Below are 7,742 nucleotides of genomic sequence, written 5' to 3' on the forward strand. Positions count from 1 at the left end.
GTTGTGACGATGGCTGCAACCGGCAGAGTTCTCGCATTACCTCGCGTATAGAGTCCCGAAGTTTGTCAGCGCTTGTAGATGTGCGGCTGTAGTGATTTGCGCAAGCCAATCGAAGTGGTCGATTATAGCGGCCTATCCGAGTGTCCATCATCTTCTCTATGGTGGAAGCTTTGTTTATTCGGCCATGGTTTTGGTGGATTTCTCACACGTCCAACAAAAAGTGACTCTTGAACGCCTCTCATTACAAAGTTCGTTTCCTCCTCTTTGGTCATGTCAGGGTAAGCTCGGCGAAAAAGGCGCTTCATTTACTCAACATAAGCAAAGATGGATACATTGGGCAGCTGAATTCTTGTTTGGAGTTGGGACCGCGCTCTTTATTTCCTAAGTACGTTAGTAAAGGTCTTTGAATGCTCTAACTTGAGCTGGTCCCAATCCTTCAAAAACCTCATTATTTTAAAACAGATTTTAGCAGAATCTTGAATGCAATGTAGACTTGCCTCATCTCCCAGCGTCGTCCCAAGCATTGAATCTGGCCCCTTGGTTGCAGTGTTAAAGCCATTCTTCCGTATTTTCTGGGAAGTTATGTTAGGAAGCCGCCACCGCGCGATGCGCAGCAAACGCGCAAGGCGGGGAAAGAAGACACGTGTGGCCACCCTGGCGAAGAAGAGGCATCAAACTTGGGAAGGAAGACAACGGAGAAGAGATAAGAAGATAGATGGACAGCGAACCGTACGGATGCATGTAACCTCCACTATTAGCCTACTCTTTAATAAACAGTTTGTAAAAGGAGCGAGACGGCACCCTGAATTTAATTAGCGCGCCATGAAATAATCAAAATCCGCAAACCAGGAGTGACGAACAAGGGTCAGTCGCGGCCACGTCGACTCTATGGCGGCAAGACAGCAGCGGTGAGCTCCCTTCCCATATGTTCAACATTCCCCTAAAGCACCGCCATTTCCAAAGAGAGTTTCAATCAAGTCACTTGAGTGGCTCGCCCATATATAGCTGTTGACAGCCCAAAACCAAAGCAATGTACTCGCCACAGGAATGCTGAACTTGTCATTCCTGTGCATTGTTGCGCTTACGTAGGAACTGGGACACAATCGGAGACGACACAGAACAGATGTGCGCAAACTATCAACTGCAGGTTTATTTCTGAGTGCATGTATGTATAGGCATTATCAAAACAAAAAACAAAATTAAAACAAAAAACAAAAATTCCGCGATCACATCGTCAAGGCAACATATCTTTTAACGTTCTGTCCAGCATTAAAGAACATGCCTTGTCCTTCTGACTTGGCTGCTTGTTATTATATTTCCAAAAATTCTTTTTCTTGATTAGAAAGCTCGATAGAAGGTACGCTTACACATGGCCCTTCTTTTCCTGATTGTATGCAGTATGCTTCCCACAGTTCTCTGATTAGCTTCTCCCTTGAACTGAGCAGTATTGCTGTCTGCCGAAAGTTAGGTGTGCATTCTTTTTGGCATCTGGCGCAATGATCTGCCAGATTTCCCGGTGAGTTGACAAGACCGCAGTTGCGCCTATGTTCTCTGAGCCTCTCATTGACGCACCTACCGGTCTGGCCAACATACGTCCGCCCGCATGATAGCGGTATCTTATATACTACACCTTCGCGGCATTCCACGAACTTTGTCTCGTGTTTGACGCCACATGACTCCTCTTTCTCTGCCCTGTATTCTTCATTTACTTTCGCGCACATAGCTTTCAATTTTTTGGGTGCGGAAAAAACGACTTTTACGTCGTGTCTTTGTGCAACCTTTTTCAGGTTGTGGGAAAGTGCATGGACGTATGGGATAACCACTGGCCTCTTCTTTTCTTTGACATTGTCTTGGTCCCTTATTCGTACTGGCCTTCTCATTATTTTTTCCGCCACTGAAACGAGCAATGGTGTCGGATAGCCTGCTTTTCTCAGCCGTGTTGCCTGCAAATGGAAGCTTTCTTGCATCTTGTGGCTACATGATTTCTTTATGGCCTGCTCTAAACATGACATGGCCATATTTCGTTTGATCAGCTTTGAATGGGCAGAGTCATACGGTAGTAGACCTTTCTCGTTGCGCGTTTTGTACTGCCAGCATAAATGTGGTTCAAGAGTGAGAGCTAGATCAAGGAACTGTAGGTTGTTGTTTGCAGGTACCTCATGAGTAAATGTGAGCCCCTTGTGGGCTCTTTTGAACTGCTCTAAAGTTTTTCCTAACAAGTTGGGCGTGGCTGAGGTTTTATCTGCACAAACCAAAAAGTCGTCCACATAACGGAAGCATTTAGTAACACCAAGCGTTACCAATGTTTTTTCCAGCTCTCTCTCCCCTCTGGCAAGGAAGATGTCACAGAGTACGGGGGCAACAGCAGATCCTATGCAAATTCCGTCATTTTGAGAGAAGACAGCGCCATTAAACTCAACACACAATGATGAAAGGTATGCTTTCAGCAGAGCAAGGAAATCAGTCGTACTAATGCCGCTCTCATTCATAACCTTCACGCAGCCATATTCTCCAATGCACTCTTCAACGCATTCCAGAACCTGCTCTTGCGGTACACAGTAGAAAAGGTCTGTCACGTCAATGGAGAAACAAGTCACTCTGGGTTGACCGTTCAGGTATTCGATGACTTCGTTCGAATTTCTGATGACAAACGGGTCATTCACTGGAAGCTTGTTCAGATGGCACTGGAGGTATACCGCTATGTTCCTTTGCCAGGTGCCCTTATCCTCAACTATAGTTCGGAATGGTGCTCCTGGTTTGTGCGTCTTAATTGAGAAGAATGGTCTCAGAGTAAGTTTCTTGCTGTCCTTTACTGCTTTAGCGAGTTTTTCCAGGCCTGCATTCTCGCATAGCTTTGCGGCTTGGTTGCGGTTTTTTCTTAGGCTTCTCTCGTTGAGATGCTCTTGCCTGGTAATTTTTTTTTTTTTTTTTTGAGATCGCATCCAAAGCTTTTGCCTGGTAGTCACCTGCTTCCACTACAGCAAAGCCTCCTGTCTTGTCTGCCATCAAAAGTTTCAGTCCTTTATTACGTAGAAAATCAACCGTTTTCTTCGGAGCTACTCCGGCATCCTTTTTCTTGCTTCTTTCATTTATGCTCAATAACGCCTCTTTGACGCATGCATTCTTGTCTTCTGATTGAGCTCGGTTTGCAATGGAGCGAAGCATGCCTAGAACTTCCAATGGCTTGAGGGTTGGCCGAACGGCATATTTGGGTCCCTTATTCAACGTGTCGGGAATCGCAGACGGGATTTCGCATCCCGAGAAGTTGAACGCGTTAGGCACATCTGGGTCGCGTTTCAGTTTCTTCTTTCTTGGCAGATTTCTAAAAGACCCAGCCCACTTGCGTTCCGCCAACACTTCCGCCGATTCTACAAAGTATTTGACCATGTGCTTACTTTGTCTTTCTCCTAGCGTCGAAGAGCAGATCAATCTGATGTGGTCGCGGTAGATCCTGACTTGCCTCCATGTCTCTGATCGCAGTACCTTGCTCAGGCGTCGACACGTTGATTCTGTCGGGGCCATCCAGCCAAAGAGAGCTGAAATAACTTCGGCTGGAGCTGAAATAACTTTGGCTGGATGGCCGCGACAGAATCAACGTGTCGACGCCTGAGCAAGGTACTGCGATCAGAGACATGGAGGCAAGTCAGGATCTACCGCGACCACATCAGATTGATCTGCTCTTCGACGCTAGGAGAAAGACAAAGTAAGCACATGGTCAAATACTTTGTAGAATCGGCGGAAGTGTTGGCGGAACGCAAGTGGGCTGGGTCTTTTAGAAATCTGCCAAGAAAGAAGAAACTGAAACGCGACCCAGATGTGCCTAACGCGTTCAACTTCTCGGGATGCGAAATCCCGTCTGCGATTCTCGACACGTTGAATAAGGGACCCAAATATGCCGTTCGGCCAACCCTCAAGCCATTGGAAGTTCTAGGCATGATTCGCTCCATTGCAAACCGAGCTCAATCAGAAGACAAGAATGCATGCGTCAAAGAGGCGTTATTGAGCATAAATGAAAGAAGCAAGAAAAAGGATGCCGGAGTAGCTCCGAAGAAAACGGTTGATTTTCTACGTAATAAAGGACTGAAACTTTTGATGGCAGACAAGACAGGAGGCTTTGCTGTAGTGGAAGCAGGTGACTACCAGGCAAAAGCTTTGGATGCGATCTCAAAAAATTTTACCAGGCAAGAGCATCTCAACGAGAGAAGCCTAAGAAAAAACCGCAACCAAGCCGCAAAGCTATGCGAGAATGCAGGCCTGGAAAAACTCGCTAAAGCAGTAAAGGATAGCAAGAAACTTACTCTGAGACCATTCTTCTCAATTAAGACGCACAAACCAGGAGCACCATTCCGAACTATAGTTGAGGATAAGGGCACCTGGCAAAGGAACATAGCGGTATACCTCCAGTGCCATCTGAACAAGCTTCCAGTGAATGACCCGTTTGTCATCAGAAATTCGAACGAAGTCATCGAATACCTGAACGGTCAACCCAGAGTGACTTGTTTCTCCATTGACGTGACAGACCTTTTCTACTGTGTACCGCAAGAGCAGGTTCTGGAATGCGTTGAAGAGTGCATTGGAGAATATGGCTGCGTGAAGTTTATGAATGAGAGCGGCATTAGTACGACTGATTTCCTTGCTCTGCTGAAAGCATACCTTTCATCATTGTGTGTTGAGTTTAATGGCGCTGTCTTCTCTCAAAATGACGGAATTTGCATAGGATCTGCTGTTGCCCCCGTACTCTGTGACATCTTCCTTGCCATAGGGGACAGAGAGCTGGAAAAAACATTGGTAACGCTTGGTGTTACTAAATGCTTCCGTTATGTGGACGACTTTTTGGTTTGTGCAGATAAAACCTCAGCCACGCCCAACTTGTTAGGAAAAACTTTAGAGCAGTTCAAAAGAGCCCACAAGGGGCTCACATTTACTCATGAGGTACCTGCAAACAACAACCTACAGTTCCTTGATCTAGCTCTCACTCTTGAACCACATTTATGCTGGCAGTACAAAACGCGCAACGAGAAAGGTCTACTACCGTATGACTCTGCCCATTCAAAGCTGATCAAACGAAATATGGCCATGTCATGTTTAGAGCAGGCCATAAAGAAATCATGTAGCCACAAGATGCAAGAAAGCTTCCATTTGCAGGCAACACGGCTGAGAAAAGCAGGCTATCCGACACCATTGCTCGTTTCAGTGGCGGAAAAAATAATGAGAAGGCCAGTACGAATAAGGGACCAAGACAATGTCAAAGAAAAGAAGAGGCCAGTGGTTATCCCATACGTCCATGCACTTTCCCACAACCTGAAAAAGGTTGCACAAAGACACGACGTAAAAGTCGTTTTTTCCGCACCCAAAAAATTGAAAGCTATGTGCGCGAAAGTAAATGAAGAATACAGTGCAGAGAAAGAGGAGTCATGTGGCGTCAAACACGAGACAAAGTTCGTGGAATGCCGCGAAGGTGTAGTATATAAGATACCGCTATCATGCGGGCGGACGTATGTTGGCCAGACCGGTAGGTGCGTCAATGAGAGGCTCAGAGAACATAGGCGCAACTGCGGTCTTGTCAACTCACCGGGAAATCTGGCAGATCATTGCGCCAGATGCCAAAAAGAATGCACACCTAACTTTCGGCAGACAGCAATACTGCTCAGTTCAAGGGAGAAGCTAATCAGAGAACTGTGGGAAGCATACTGCATACAATCAGGAAAAGAAGGGCCATGTGTAAGCGTACCTTCTATCGAGCTTTCTAATCAAGAAAAAGAATTTTTGGAAATATAATAACAAGCAGCCAAGTCAGAAGGATAAGGCATGTTCTTTAATGCTGGACAGAACGTTAAAAGATATGTTGCCTTGACGATGTGATCGCGGAATTTTTGTTTTTTGTTTTAATTTTGTTTTTTGTTTTGATAATGCCTATACATACATGCACTCAGAAATAAACCTGCAGTTGATAGTTTGCGCACATCTGTTCTGTGTCGTCTCCGATTGTGTCCCAGTTCCTACGTAAGCGCAACAATGCACAGGAATAACAACCACCAACTAGCCCAATTTGAAACTCTCCTACTGAACTTGTCGGCGTCCCCGATTTCTCGAGCACCGCCATTGCAGGGGCAGAAGCGAGAGGAAGCTCCCGGGAGTAGGCGTCGAATTTCATTATGGTGGCAGGGCAGGCAGGCTATAGGGGCAGTGTTCTTTCACTGTGGCAGCGTCGAAGCTCAGCGGGACGGTGCTGAAATGGCACAGGGTAAGGGGAATGAAGCTGGACACTTGGAAGAAGTGGGTGAAGGATATGCAGAATATCTTTGCCGACGACAAAACCAATCCGCTTCTCCTCTACGAGAGGATGCTCCGACGTACGCAAAGTCTGCGGGAGTCTGTTGTCAATTATTTCTTCGACACGAGTCATCTTTTCCCTAAGTGCGACATGAAAGAGTACACTTCGCAATGGAGGCGACTGATGATTGCGGTACTGCAAAATTCCAACCACGCTGTGATCTTGCGGCTTAAGGCAGCAAGCTTCACTACATAATTGGAGCTGCTTGAAGTAGCGAAAACCCTAGAATCTGGGAAGGCAGCCTATTGTAGCTCTCAATGAAGCCATGATAGAAATGAGCCTTGCCAGCCATACAAAAAGGGTGGAAACAGAGTCGATCCAGATCGAGCACAACAGGGTTCATAGGGCCAAAGAGACGACATGTTACTGGTGCCGTAAATATGGTCACGGCGTGAGGGATTTAGCGATGCCTGTTCACCGCAGCAGCAAATCAACCGCGATGTCACGGGCATGGCAGTCGTTTCACGAGCGTCGACCAAGAACATGAGTAGCGCCATTGGCTACAATCCTCTGCCAATTGGGGAGGGAGGTATCCGGCCAGCATCACTCACCTTTTAACAGGTGTGTGAACGGGGCGCGCAGTTTTTTTGTGCTTGTTTTCTTCATCTCTTTATTCTTCGCGCAGTTGCCACCTTTCGATGCATGTTTTTCATTCTGCATTGTCACTTCTGTCGTGGTATTGTTATTTTTACTCAGTTTAGGCCTTTCTAGCAATATTATTTGTGATCTCCCCCCTGTAATAATGCCTTCGGGTGCAGCAGGACTGTGTAATAAATAAAAACAATAAACCCTCTGGAGAAAGACGATGAAGAAGACATAGGTAGATGGTCTCAGAACAGTACGGATGCATACAACCTCAGCTATTAGCCTGATGATTAAACAGTCTGCAAAAGCAGCTAAAAAGGCATACTAATTTTCACGAAAAATCAAGTAATCAACTGCGCCTCCAGTTCATGGAATATGGGAGGCTCACGCGGTTGCACGAAAGCGAGATCCGGTGTCTGTTCGGCTGGCTGCATCTTCAGGGGCTTGGGCATATTGAATGGGTCCAGCACTTCGAGCAGATGTCACGTGATAGTGGCGAGGCCGTAGGTACAAACAGGTAGACAGACATAATAGCACTGAAATCAATTCTGTACTGAACTGACTAGCGCCCGAAAAACAACTAAGCAACGTGGCGGCGTCTACGGCAGCAGATGTGTTCATTGGTCGCCGAACTAAGAATGTTCGCTGCATTCGTCAGCTCTCAATTTAAAGTGGGCGAACAACCATCTACATAATCGGCAAAAAGGAACCTGGCAACATCCCTATCGATACAGAAATGACACGGTTGTATACTTCGCTGTGATCAGTGAAGAAAAATTTCAGCGCATCTCGCCCTCTATGGTAAATGATATCGCCGCCGCCG

The sequence above is a fragment of the Amblyomma maculatum genome, chromosome 9 (assembly GCF_055883805.1).
Source record: "Amblyomma maculatum isolate TAMU_Amacu chromosome 9, ASM5588380v1, whole genome shotgun sequence".
Taxonomy (NCBI): Eukaryota; Metazoa; Arthropoda; class Arachnida; order Ixodida; family Ixodidae; genus Amblyomma; species Amblyomma maculatum.